Source organism: Lactuca saligna, chromosome 5 (genome assembly GCF_052625555.1).
Source record: "Lactuca saligna cultivar CGN05327 chromosome 5, ASM5262555v1, whole genome shotgun sequence".
NCBI classification, from domain to species: Eukaryota; Viridiplantae; Streptophyta; class Magnoliopsida; order Asterales; family Asteraceae; genus Lactuca; species Lactuca saligna.
The window spans coordinates 187155310-187170945 of NC_136421.1; the positions used below are offsets into that span (position 1 = coordinate 187155310).

The window sequence follows — 15636 nt, forward strand, 5'->3', positions numbered from 1 at the left end:
AGAAGCCATATAAAACAGGAAAATAGCAATCATACAAATCACTTCCGCCTACTGTCCTTTCACAACACAGTTCCACTACCAACTAACCTCTATAAAATGTGTAACCATGAGGCGAAACTCATCTGAAATGAAGAAGCCCGAGAATACCGCGATTTGTTCCCTACTACACTACTTGCTACCATGGATCCCCTAACTTTAGAACCATATAAAATCTTAATCACTAATCCAAACCCTCAAGTTTGACCTAACATCAAACTTTGCGAAAAAGTCAACGGAGTCAAAAAAAAAGTCAAGGTCTAAGGTCAAACTGATCAAAAATCCATAAGTCAACCGAGTCAACGCAACCGGGTCAACTCAGTCGAGTTGACATAGAAGAAGTACACGGGGCGTACTCCCAGGGTATGCAGGGCGTACTCCATCATTGACCGCCATCGCAGGCCTTGACGACGTACGCTTTGCATACTCAAATTACGCAGGGCATACGCCCAGATCTCCTAAACTTCATGAAGTGCTTAATTCCATAAGCCCTTATATCCAACTTTCAGATCCAATGCTATAATACCCTCTAGAGTCATAAAGTTTCCAACTTTATGACGTTGCATGTCCATTAAGAGCATAACTCAACATCTTAATCAATTGACCCTCTAAATGATGCATGGAGAAAAACCAACCAGTTAGATCCCATTTTTATGACCTAAGACCCCTCCTAAGGTCAGAAAGGACACCTTAATGGGTCAAGAACATACTATGTTCATGAATCACCACATTTGGGACAAATTGGAATAAAAAATCAACCCAACACAAGATCTAAACGAAACTTCACTAAGCTTAGAACTTTATACCTCCAAATGATACCAAAAGGTGGTGAGATTTTGGATCTAAAGAGCTTCACTCCTCCAAGATGGCCTCCACTCATTTAAAGGCACAAAACACCCGTACTCAAGCTTAGAAATGCTTCACAAGATGGATTAGGGTTGCGAGAACATTCTAAGAGGATGGAGGTTGATGAGGTGAGGGGAAATGAGGCAATAGTAGGGTTGAAATATGAGTCAAACCCTAAAAATTAGGGTTTGCATGACTGGAACATACGCCCTGCGTACACATGTACGCCTAGCGTACTAGGGCATGTCCTAGTACGCTCAGCGTACACACGTACACATGGCGTACTCTCTAGAACCTAAAGTTACGGAAATGCCACTAGGACCCTTATTTCACTCTTTCATTTACGTAAGGTCTAAATTGTAACATAAATAAATCATAGGGCCAAAAATAAAAATACCTCATCATCGGGATGTTACAAAAATATGCAAATATATAATATTATTCTATTATAATATTCTATATATACATATTATTTTCATATAAATAAATGAACTTATTTAACCAAAAGCCTAGAATATTATTTATTATATTAAAAACATCACACATCATAAAGTACAAGACTAATGATTTTAAACATCATACACTATATTTATGGAATTTAGCTTGAATTATGACTTAAATTCTAAACAAGACGTAAACATCAATATATGACAACAAAATATAAGATTATTCTATTAGAATATTATACATATACTCATTACAACAAAAACATAAAACATTATTCTAATAGAACATTATACATATACTAGTGATAACAGAAAACATAAAATATTGTTATAGTAGAATATTATAAGTACAACCTTTAAATTTAAACTCATCTAACATGTGAGAGATATTACTATCCTTACACAATATAAATTATAACAATGCATGTATTATTCTTTAAAGCATAATTATTGCTCAACCACAATTATGTTTTATTAAACATGAATCTTCAAACCTTCAAACCATAACTATTATTTACCAAGCACTCAACCATACATATTATTCAAAATACATAAAATATAGCCAATATTCAAGGAGAAGAATACTCCAAATAACAATTAAACTCTTGTAAATATGTTTATTTGATTAACAATCCTCGTTCCATTACATCCCTTTCTACACCACGTTAAGATGTTTTGCTCGACCATATTTTGTATACTCATTGGCTTCTTCAATTAGTTTATAACTAGGTTACAATTCAATTTGGCTGTATCATGAAAAGTAAAAGCAATGTTAACAAATATTTATCAAAACAAAATATCAAGAATATACAAATTACATTCAGTTAATACAAAAATTAAAAAAGTTTTTAACATTACAAGAAAAGTTATTCATATAGATGAAACATGTAATCAAATTAAATATGAATTGTAACATCAAAACCATATTTTACTAATGTACTACTAGATTATGTCATTAATCAACAAATTAACATATTTTATTAATATTCTATGTATAAATACAAACATCAAAACCTATGATCAAGTAGTATATTATGTTGTATATAACTAATGGATCCTATCACAAATTATATTAAACAAGTTCAAAACAACAAACATCAATCATTTAGAACATCATCAACTATTTTATTATAATATAGAGTAATATATTATATGTTCAAACATCAATCTCTTAGAAATCATTTTAAACTGACGACAATCATCAATTATTCAAAAAAGTAGCCCAACAATCAAAATAAACCTAGATCTAGTAAACAAGTTTTAGAAAAAAAAATAACCTAGTAGTAGTAAACAAGTCCATTGCTAATTGTGGCTACCATAATTCTGGATTTAACATTTAGTATTGAAGATTCTAAAGTTCATTTCTAACATCGGTTATAGTAAAGTTGGATCAAAGACTAACCATATGTATAGTAAACAAGTAAATTGCTACATTACACAATTTCACAAAAAATCATAAATCATAATCATGGATTAAATATAATCAAAATCAAAAATAATTCAAAAGCATTTAGTATAAAAGTTCTTAAATTGGTGCTAGTTTATAAAGCAAATAATTATATTAATTCGATCTTAGTAGACTTTAATGAACTATCCAGTTTTAATGATCAAAATCTGAATCACTAGCTTCAAAATCAGAATCTAAAGTAATATACATTACACATTAGAATATTTAACAAGTAATATATTATGTTGTTAAACTCAACACATTATCATGTAATAAATCAATTAACTATAAAATCTAGAAACTACAAGCATAAAACCAGAATATTTGACAAGTATAATTTCAACCATCAAATTAGAATACCTAGAATTAAACTATCAGAATACCTAGAATTAAACTATATTCTGTAATAAAATCAACACATCATCATCATCTATAAATAAAATCAACAAATCAATTGCATCATGTAATAAAAAACAAACTAATAAATACATTAGTTTGGCTTTACCAAATTTGGATGAACTGTCCACTTTTAATGATAACTAGAATCACTATCTTCAAAATCAGACTCTAAAACATTTTTTAGGATTTTGTATGAGAGATTGAACACAATGGGGTATGGATAAAAGTAAAAATTCAAAAGAGATGTATTTTATTTTTGAATCAAAATAATTTTCAAAATTAGTTTCTTACAGTTTTTCTTAAGGGATTTTATAAGAAATAATAGGCTTGAAAATCTTTAGTTTTGATTTTTTTTTTTTTTTTTTTTTCTTTTTTTGATTCTTACATTAGTGTTTTCACATAAATTATGTAATATTCTGTTTAAATATATAACATATAATTTCAGAATATTTCACATTACTTCATTGCTATCGAGTACTATCAGAATATTACATATTAATTCACAAAATGATTCAAAACAAGATGTTTCCAATAAAATTAGAATGTCTAAAATTATTTCTTACACATTACTTAACAAAAAGGTTCAAAGCAAGTTGTATCCAACAAAACTAGAATGACAAATATCATTTATTACACATTACATAACAAAAAATTTAAAAGCAAGTTTTTTGCAACAAAATCAAAATGTTTAAAATTAGAATATGACACGAAATTTTAGAATATTTCACAAAACTCCATAGTTTATCGAATAATATCATACTATTACACATTACTTCATTAAAAGGTTTAAAAAACTATAGTTTCTAACAAAATCTAAATGTTTAGAATACAGAACTAACTTGTTTATTACCGAGTTTATCCCTTGAGCCTTACAGTTATCTTTTCATTGAGACTTTGCCTATAGCTGAATCATTTTTGATTTATCACAAGATCAACATGTCAAGAACATTTAGATATAAAAAACATATATCATTATGTTTGTACTGTATCATCTAATTAAACAACACTATAACATTTGAACTTATATTATATTAATAATAATACATAGAATATTAAAATGGAAAGCATGTTTTACTAAATGTATACCAAAAGATAACTAATCAACATAATACCTGGAATAAATCGTATATGGTTATCATTGAAATCAACATGTTCCTTTGTTTGAGAACTTTGCTTTGAATCATTTAACCATAAATTTATTATTCATTCTTAACCAATATACGAAATATGTAACGTAAACCTTGTAAAATGATCACAAGTGATACATTACATATTGATTTATGACATATGAAATTTTGAGAAAGATTAAACATAACAATTAAATAATAATCACACTGTTAGCACATGCGTTAGATCTTATATATTCTATCGTTCAATAAATATAAGCTCAAGCCTACACTTCAAATTTGTTATGAACAAAAATTGATATGGAATATTTTTAAAGATTACATCATTAACACAAAATCAAAATCTATAATACTATTAGATTTAGAATATTGACATATTCCACTATTAAATAACAATTGTTGATTTAGTTCAAACATAAAAGACTGAATTTTGAAAATCGAAATGGGTTGCAACTTATTGCCGAGTCTTGGCAAACGATCATAATCGGAATCCTCGAAATTTTAGAAAAGCAAGAAAGTTCAAGTCCCAAAAAAACAAGACAATTTGATTTTAACAAATAAATAAAGTTGATATGAAGTTATAGCTAAAATACATGTAATATGTTGACAAGTTGGGTAATAAGCGTCCTTAAGATGATCTTATGTGTGTAGTTTTTGAATCACATTGTGTCGATGTAGTCATTTTCGATGATAGAAGCCTATGTATTCTATTCTAACATGCAATAATGAAATGAATGATAGATTCTCACATAAAAACATAATTCGTTTGATCATTGAATAAAAACGAACATATACATGATCTATTCATCAAAATAGATTGAAACGGCGAAGGAGAAGACACAAACTTGGCAGAATTAGCTCTTTTTGAGAAACATTGGCTTAATTGGGAGAATGGCTAACAATGTAGAAATTAATGTGACATATCTGTATTCTAATGTCACCACAAAAAGCCTTTCTTACAACATGTACAAATTAATGAGAGTTGGCTAAAAAAAGGAAAACATCATTTTCATCCATGAGTGTTTCACCGGCAAAAACGACTTGTATCTAATTCTTCATGACTTAAGACTTCCAGAGATTATTAATACTTTTTTACCTTGAATATAGTTGTTAAGTGGAACACTTTCAAACGATATAAAAATATGAATACATGGATTAATTGTATATTTGTATCTAAACGATAGAAATTTAATTGACAAAAGATATAGGAAAAAACACAATATTAAATTAATAAAAGATAAATATGACTAATCTTGTTTATTATTTTTTCAAAGGTTTTTTATGTAACCCAAAATTTTCATTTCGATCCCTTTTTGTTTTTTTGTCAAATCACCTTATATAGCCATCAATTTTACGGAGAGAAACTGTGCAATTGACAGCCATATGCGGAAACATGACGTTGTCTGCAAAAATCGGGTAAATATTTAACTAGGAAAAATCAAAAAGAAATATCAAATGTGGCATGTTCCACGTTCGAAAACATTTGGATGAAACACACTTATTCTTCAAACACAACTGGACTCGAACCATCCTCAAGCAAAGAAAAAAAAGTGTTAAGCCATTTAATTTATAACGACATTACATAAAATGTAACTACTCGTCATTAGGAAATTTTGATTTATCACCATCAATCTATTTCTGTTTATAAAATATATTTTTCTTTGTATAGCGTATGAACCCGTCGAATTTATAAAGAAAAGTTCTTTTATATAGCTCAACGAGAATTCTACGTCTCTTACTGCTTTATCGACATGTGACTCATTCTCTTTCATCTTATCTTCTATCCATTTATGCTTCTCTTCCATTTCATGGATGACCGCTTCTCTATTATCGTAAAATCATCTTATTTTCTCATATGTTTTTTATCTCCTTCTCTCGTCTATCAACTATGTATTTTGTGATTTTGGCTATCTTTGTGTACTTGTATTTAACTGTATCATCAGATGAGGTTGAAGATCATTTTAAAATTGAGAAATTAAATATTCTCCTACCATTTGTTCCTAGTTTTTCTCCTATCATATCAAATGCTGACATGTGTCACTTTTAATTACACATTTAATGAAATTAATAATCATTTAATCCACGTTAGGAGGAAAAGTAATAACAAATGTTAGAAAGATATTTAATTTCTCTTAGAAATTAGCAAGAATTTCTAAAATTTTTGAATACATGTATGATGTTGTAAGTAAAAAAATAGTTGTAGAATTATAGGCCTCCTTTGTCTCATCACTCACCCTATAACCACCAAGGTTATCATTATAGGCCTAAGTGGCAAGGCTTTAAACTTGTGGTATATATTCAAGAAGTCTCGTGGTGGAGAAGACAATGAAGACATTTTTTTCATGAAATAAAATATATTGTTTTAGATGAGTTACAAGGTTTGGTATATATTGGTTATGTGTTTACAATTTTTATATAGAAGTTTATAATTGTGGTATGTGAAACGGTTGGTATAATGGTAGGTGGGCATTAAGTGGGTTGGTCGTAGGTAAGAATCAAATGAGATGGTACATGTGGTGGTAGATGTGCATTAAATGGATTGCTAATAGAAACCATTATGTAATATAAATATATCAAACATCCTCACAGTATAGTTTACCTTTTGATCTTCAGTAAAATCACCAGATCGGAAGGTTTGGTCCATCTTCCTAATCCAACGAAGGCATCCCAGGGCATCCTTTCCTCCCATTGTAGGTAGGCGACTTGAAATCTATGAAGGTATAAAATGAACTTCCTCGGCGTCTGACGGCTCTAACGATCGGTTGCCTTGCCACAAAACGACTTTCTACCTCATCATCAAGTGACTCATCTCCAACATCAATCTCGCCTCTCTAGTGGAAGTAAACCAACAAATCTTATAGCCTGTTGCATCTGTATATACAGGATGTTTCACTCTCTTAACTGGTCCTCCAACTTTACGATACGAGTTATGCTCATGATGTTACGTGTACTCAGGGTTGACTAACTGTGTATACTCTATATAAGTTGAGTTCACGAAAGACGAATAGTTGGTGGTATCTGAAAGATAAACGGAACCCGCTCATCATGATCATTCTAGTTTCCACCAACTCCTCTCGAACCATTGTTCTCAGGCATTTGAGACATTTTCTTAGATGTAGGAATAATTTTAATTACTATAAGCAATTAGGAAGATAGAGTCCTATATATTTTAAAGCATCTAACCAAAAATCTTTCAGCACACACCTTCTCCCTTTAAGAAACTAAATTAACATAATTGAGCCAATCTACATTGTGAGGCTAAACACTGTCTTTCATACTCAGTTCACTTAAATCATGGATCTGATGAAAATTTGTAACGCCATGATTTTCACTGTAAGTTTTTTCTTTATTTTAACATTCATTTAACAGGAAACAGAAGCAAAAGTCTTTTTAACAACATTTTCAAAAACAACCACTAACATTACTTTGAATCCAAAGACCATTGGGTTTTCTATGCACCTATACACTAAAATTAGACAACAGAAACGATTAATAATAACCCTAAGTGTACATGCATCATAGATCTAGGTTTTACTATTATAGCAACCTACTTTCAAAACTTTGAACTTAAACTACCAAGAGAGATATGATTACTAACCTTTAAAGTAAAATCGTATTTACTTTTGATTCCCTTGAAGATCTTGAAGTCTTGGTTGTTTTTGGAAGGATCTAGCACCCAAAATAGGAATGCCTCTAATGGCTCACACCTAAAAGTCTAAACACTAGAAAATTGAGGAGGGAGGAGAGGAAACTTGAGAAAATTGGATTCTCTAAGTGCATGGAAGAGAAGGAACTAAAATTATGAAGGCTCAATGGGTCTATTTATAGTTGAGCAAACTTGCAAAGAAAGAAAATTTGAATTAATTGAATACTCAAATTTAATCATAAGTCAAATCCTTTACATATATCAACTAAGGATGAAATTTCATAAGGGAATTATCTGTTCAAAACCGTTCATCCTTTGAAAGGATTCCATAATGTTCTTCATGCTCAACTATTGAACAATTAACATTCAGTCCTTGTACCTTTAGATAATTCCAATTAATTCTAAATTAATTTTAACAAGTTTCTAATTAATTTATATGATAAATTAATAAACTATTTATCTCACTCTCTTAAATCATATTCTAACTATTTTAGCTCTTAAGGGCAACCCTAAAAGGACTTTGTTATTATTCCCAAAGTTATACCAATTAGTTATGGCATTGGACACCTATTTCCAACAATCTCTCATTTGGATAAGTCATCAATTACTATTGGTCGAATAATCTTCGAATAATAGAAAAAGAATGCCTTCCACATTAATTGTTGAACTCTAATGTAATCAAGTAATAGCTCTTTAGATATGTGATCAATTGTTCCTCTGTTTTTAAAAGATATCATTATGATATGAGTTATGTATTATGAATCAACCTAACATTTCAACATTATGTTTCTAGATTTCAGATTTCTGATGATAAAATCAGACTACTAGTTGAACACATCAATTTAGTCCAGACCTGGCCAAGCATATTAGATATTAGCACGAAATCATCGAGGGGACTAAGAATATCGCTTCTCCTATCAAGGTAGAAAGAACATATAAACTTTAACTACATAGTTTTTGTCTACTTGTCAAATCATACATGGACTTACTCATTATGACCACCGGATATGGATAGCTTTAGAGAAAGACCAAGGCACAACCAAATTGTATCCAAAGAACTAAATGCTTCTCTGTTTTAAGAATAAAACATATTATCATATCAGATTTACCTGTGATAGAATCCATGAAGTAATATCTTTATAAATGATATTATCATAGAATAATAGCCCATGATAGAATCCATGAAGTAATTTCTTAGAGTGTGAGTTGTTCCAATACTTAAATCTCCATTTAAAGTACTTATGAGTGTTAGTGCAATCTCCATTGTATGTCAAGTATCAATGGAAAATCCATCAATCTCATGATTGTCTTAGTTCCTATACTCAATCCCAAGATTGTGATCAATTGTGGAGTTTTGAATAAATTAATATCCAAGAAATAGGTTCAAAATGTGCAAAATGAGAACACGGTGATAAACTAATTGAAATGACTAATCTCTGCTATATATTAACATATCTACTTAATAATCGCCAAATCATATTAAGACTTTATACTTCTTAAGTTCTCAAATTTAAAACAAACTATTCCAAGTGGTTTTAAGTTAAATCATTTACAAAAAAAAATGCCTCATGACCAAGTCTCACTGTCAGACTTGTTGACTTATTGAATGGATCGATAAGATTATATTTTGATATGATTCAATTGAATATTACATCTTCACACATGAATACCTATCAAATATGATGGTACTTACCGAGTATATGCATTGTGAGCCTGCGTGACTTTGGCATCCATACTCAAAGTAATTTCACCCTTGTAATCACAAGAACCTTCAAAAGGATCATTAATGTTTGAAAAATGATGTCCATAATAAATCTTTTTAGTCACATAGCTTCCTTTTCAATCTAGTCGGTTTCAATATACTCTAAGTTTATTGTCAAATCCACTATGGTGCATAACACGGTACTCTTCCATGCTAATACTTCACCATTTAGTAAATGCACAAATTCTGATTACGAATAGAATTGTCTTTATTTATTGTGGAACTCAGCATCAATGTAACATTTACATTGATATCTTCCATACTAAGATCATACCCTTTGTCCTCCTAGGACACTGAGGAACATTCTTGATTTTGATTCATTGGTTCTTGCCAAGTCGATATGATATGATACATCATGCTCGAGGAATATGAGTTATCAGATCTGGTATGTGTTATGGCATACATGATCGATCCTATAAGCAAAAGCATATGGGACACGATTCATTTCGTCTAGCTCAATACTAGGACATTATCGATGCTCAATGTCATGCCACACAATATGAACTATTTTGAGTTTCTTCAAGATTTCATGTACTTTGGCTTATCCTAGCAAATTACCTAGATCTATCTCCATATATTAACACATTAGTATGTGTGTTGTAGTGGTGTTGATTATGACGGCATGTGCGGAATTAGAAAAAATCTAGTGAATCATCATGTAAACTAAAGAACACAAGGAGTAAATAAATTTGTGTAAGCTCATATTAGATCTAGAAAGGATATACAAATTTCTCTCTCCAGTCTAACACTCCAAAATGATCATTCTTACATAATGGAAGTCACTCACTTCCTATTTATAGGAAAGACTCAACCCATTTACACATACAAGAGGGTAAGCCTAAAACACTACATCCAAGAGTGAGTTTGCACACTATAACGCCCGTAGATCCGGGCTAGTCAATTTAGAGATAATAGGGGTCGAAAATGACTTTTCAACAAAGGATTAGTTAGAATAAATAATCTTAACCAAGTTGTAGAATATGTCTCAAGGTTTCCATACATATAAAGAAGGCCGAAATCCGAGTTATAACGAAGAAGTTATGACCCGTCGAAGTTTTACGGCAAAACCGGCACGGCACCGGGAAGCGTAAATAGTGAATTTACGAAAGAGCAAGTTTTAGCCTTATCAATCTAAATGAAAGTTGTAGAATACGTTAAACCAAGAGCGTTCATAAAAAGAACGCCCAAATCTGACTTCGTATGAGGAAGTTATGATTTTTCGAAGTTTCGGCTTAGCAGCGTACAACCCGAAGTTCGAATATTAGATCAAATGGTTTTTAGCCAACACAACCTAAAAGAGAATCGAAGATCTCATTATTAGTAGCATAACGATAAAAAGACAGACGAAAACAGACGTCGGTTGAAGAAGTTATGAATTTTTAACGGATCAATCATGTCCCGGCTTGTTAAAAAATATAAATTTTAAAATAAATTAAAAATTAGTCGATGGAGTTTAAACGAAAGTTGTAGACTATGTTCCCGCTAACGCGTGGATATAAAGAACGTCTAAAACGAAGCTCGTACGTAAAAGTTACGAATTTTTAAAGATTTCACTCGAAATTTCGAAGTCTAGTGAAAAGCTGATGACGTGGCAGCATTTAGGCCATCACTTGCTGATCACGGCTCAGCCTTCGAATTTGGACACCTGGCTCGCAAAGCGCAGCGTGTACCAGAAGAACGCAGTGTGTCCGAGGAACACCTCGCGTCCGAAGGGAACGTTGCGCGTACTCATTCTACGGTCCGAGGAGGTCCATGTCGCACCACCGAGGCTTAGCCATCTATCTGTCTTATCCAAAGCTATGCCCCGCGTAGCTTCTGAACGCCCAGCGTTCCGAGAGGGCTCGCAGACTATAAAAGGAGGCGAGGTTTTCCGGATTTTTTACACAAATTCTCATTTTCTCTCTAGTTTCTTTCTCTCTTTAGCTCCCCAAACCACCCCTAAGCCCTAGGAAAATCCCTAGCACCTAAAGGAAGCCCCGCCGCTCCTAGAGTCCCGAGAAAAAGGGTCTTTCGGTTCGGAAATGCTGCTCCCAGCAAAGCCCGGTTTTCTTTAAAATTCATTGTAAGTGAGCTACGCCTACGCAATTTTTAATATAACTTTTAAATAATTATAGTAATGTTATTAGGTCCTTAAAATAATTATTTGGCCTATTATTATGAGTTATATTGAGTGTTATTTAATGCTTATATAATAATAATAATAGCTAGACTATTAATTAGTCGCGGTTAACGTTAAAACTAAACCCTAGTGGTATTTATACTAGGTTTTGGTCGAGGAAAAATTGTTTTGAGATAACGAAGTGTTGTTCAAGTGCCAAGTCACCACCTAATCAGGTGAGTGCATAGTTACTTTAATCTTACACATAGATATGGAGTATTTTATATAAATTACATGCTATGTGTGCATATTATTTGAATACTTGATGTCTATGCTGGATGAACGATTTTATACATCATTTAAATGATTTAAACTGTATATGTATTTTATATCTACGATAATGTTGGGGTAAAACATGGGTAGATGTAATATATGGAATATGAGTTGGATGATGAGTTGAGAGGTGTTATAAACCACGAGGTGAGGAAGAGAGGTGGACGATGTTAGAAGCCTTTCCCTAAATGATGGCCCCGTCATTCAGCAGAGTATGGATGACAACCACGGACTATTCTAGACAGTCCAGTGGAACACTAGCAGGCTCGCAACCTGTAGGTGTTGTGAACAATGTACTCACCCGGTGTACTCTAAACCTTGGCGACCATGTAGATTTGGTGCCTAAACCTTGGCGATCATGCAAACTTGATGCCTAAACCCTGGCGATTATGTAGACTTAGTGCCCGTTGTGTAAACCATGGCAACGATGGACTTTGTACCGATTCCTTAGGATGATCCTTAGGAATGAACGAATGAGAAATAGTTGATTCTTAGGGTAGATTCTTAAGAATAAAGAAGATAATGGGGATGGGTAATTAGGTTGAATGCTTGATTGTTTAAACTTAATAATTATATTATTGTGGGTTGAAAACCCTATGTACTCACCAGGTTTCCCAACCTGACCCACTCAGTTTATTTATATCACTGGTGTTGGTATGAAGTAACATTACACTAAGATATTAAGGAGATATAAATCACTAGTGATAATGAATGTAAGTTCTGTTTATGCTTATGTTTCTGTATTGACGATGACATCCCAAATGTTTTAAAATGAATAAAAATACTTTTCTTCGGAAATGCTTTGGTAACGTATTTATCATTTTTATTGGGAACAAATTTCGCAACATTTTTATTAAAAGGGGTACTATTATTTTATAAACCATAAACAAAATCGGTCTTTTCTGGCCATTAAAATGGGGATGTCACAGTTGGTATCAGAGCATTAGTTTAACCGAACTAGGAATTTGTAGGATTTCTAGACTTAAACTTAGAATGATCAGTGATGATTGTGAGGTGTAAGCACTAGCTTATTTTAGGAATTATGCATAAAATGCTTTTATGTGCTAAATGCTTTGTGCTTTATATGTTGTTATTTATTCGGATCTATGGTCTGTTGCCGACCGGATCTGGAAACCTTATGTGTTTAGGATTCTAAACGTACGACTATAATATTAGAACTACCATGTAAACGTTTCAGAGTGATAAGGATGATTTAAACGTCTATCCTAAATAAAGATCTAGATTCACCTGATTCGGTGTATAGATCAGGATGGCAAGGACCTGTAGCAAAAACGTAAATGCAAATGGAAATAGGAACCAACCCCCTCAACCTCCAGTGATACAACAAATACTTGTTGTCGAAGAAGTGGCACCTGAGCCAATAACGATGGCCGGAGTGCAAGCGATGATCCAGATGATGTTGGATCGCCAAATGGAGGAAACAAGGCATTTGCTTCAACAGAACCAAGAAGAACTTACGGTACCAATTGAACAACCCGAGCTGAATGATGGGAAGTCAGAAGGAAGAAACTACTATGGGACGGTTGGCCAATCCAACCCACCGGTAGTTAGACAAAACAATCAGGATGGAGGAAATGACGGACGTGGATGCACGTACAAGGATTTCATGGCATCCAAACCACCATGTCTTTCTGGAAGCCCAACATTGGTGGAAGTTATGGAGTGGATCTCTGAGATGGAGACAATTTTTGAGAGTTGCGAGTGTAGCAACAGACAGAAGACCACTCTTGCGGTTCTTCTGTTAAAATCTAGAGTACTGAGCTGGTGGAAGCTACTAGCTTATTCAATGCCTAAGGGAGAAACTAGTAAGATGTCTTGGGAGGATTTTCTGGTGCAACTGAAGATACAATACTGCTCTGAGCAAGATCTTCTGGAAATCAACAATGAGTTCCATAATCTGAAGAAGGGAAGAATGAGCGTTATAGAATACGCAGCAAGCTTTACGGAAAATATGAAGCTGGTTCCTTACCTAGTCCCAACCGAACTCTCCAAGGTTAACAAGTTTGCCCATGGATTACCAGCAGAATTTGGTCCAATGGTCAAGCAAGCAACCACTTTGAAAGCCACCATCTGGGCAGCCAGGAATGCTGAGACCCGGATTAGGGAAAAGTTTCTGGAGAGAGCTAAAGTTAGCGAGAAAAGGAAGCATGAAGAATCTTCAAAATCCAACAAAGAAAGGAAATTCTCAAAGACTAAAGAAGGAGGAGGAGGTGAATCCAAGTGGTGCGAGAAGTGTTCAAAGAAGCACTTCGGGAAATGTAGCGAGGAGGTGAATTGCAACAAATATGGGAAGGCAGGGCATTACGCCAACAAGTGTGCGTCTAACAAGAAGGTGTGCTATAGATGTAACAAATAAGGGCATATATCTAGGGATTGTCCAAAGAAAAACGAGGCAGCAAGGCCAAACACGCCACCAAGGCCAAGGGCATTCCACATGATCCTTGACGAAGCAGAAAACAACGAGAGGAACCAAGCATGAGGAATTCATACCCGAAGATCGAGTTATGAGGTAGCTAAAGAGATAGAACCATATAATGTAGCCTATTAGAGGCATAGTCCAGGATGAACTTGAACATCTACGTAATAGTTTCAAGAAATAATAAAGTCTTCATTTTGTTATCTGGTGTGTTAAACTGATATGTATTTTTGTTGGATTAGTGTCTAAGTCCATAATTATTTTGGTATGTACTTGACCCGATTATGAGCATGGTCCTTTTGGGTTGCCTTCACCATAGCAATATGTAGGATGAATTAAGGAGAGAAAGATTTAATTATGATTTATTAATATATTATAAGAATAATATATTAAAGGAGAAATCATAATGTTTACTTAATATTAGTCAAGAATTAATTTTGTGGCTAAAAGAGATTTATTAAACTTAGGGGACTGGAATTGTAATTATAAGATAATTAAAATTGGACTATGGGTCATCTTGTAATAATAGGTTGGACGAATTCTATGGGGAAACCCATTAGAAATCGTCGAAGGCATGTTTCAGAAAGGGTCCATGGGCTGCTTAGGGATTAAGCAGTCAAATTAGGGTTTCCTTGTTAAATAACCCTAATTGCCTACCTATTTAAGGAGCCCCTAAGCCCCAAAAACGTGGTGACTGAACCCTTAGGGTTTCCTGGACGATTTTTGGTGCTCTCATCTCTTCTCTTTTCATCTAAGTTGCTTAGTGGTGTTTGTGACTCCATTAGAGGTGCAACACTTGAGGCACTAAGCTTTCTAAAGCTAAGGAATTGATTGTTATTGCTACATAACAATCAAGGTAAGATCTAAACCCTAATTCATATGTTAATTTGATTACTAGTATGCTAGATCTAGGGTTTGTAAGTCGTGGAAGTTTATTGCATGTTCAAAGTAGTAAAACTAGATCCAAGCAATTAGGGTTGCATGAACACCATAGGATTGATGTTATGCTCAAAACCCATCAATTTTATGGTATGGTAACTTGGAAAACTGCGAGACAAT

At 33.0% G+C, this 15636-nt stretch overlaps 1 long non-coding RNA gene across 1 annotated transcript; it reads right to left on the reverse strand.

Annotated features, from left to right (window-relative positions):
- Positions 1-1823: 1823 nt before the first annotated feature.
- Positions 1824-8073, reverse strand: LOC144997691 (uncharacterized). The gene is made up of 3 exons (XR_013659904.1): positions 7900-8073; positions 6901-7319; positions 1824-2074 (listed from the first exon to the last, which is right to left on the reverse strand). It is a non-coding gene; the product is annotated as an uncharacterized LOC144997691 (long non-coding RNA).
- Between the last annotated feature and the right edge of the window lie 7563 nt (positions 8074-15636).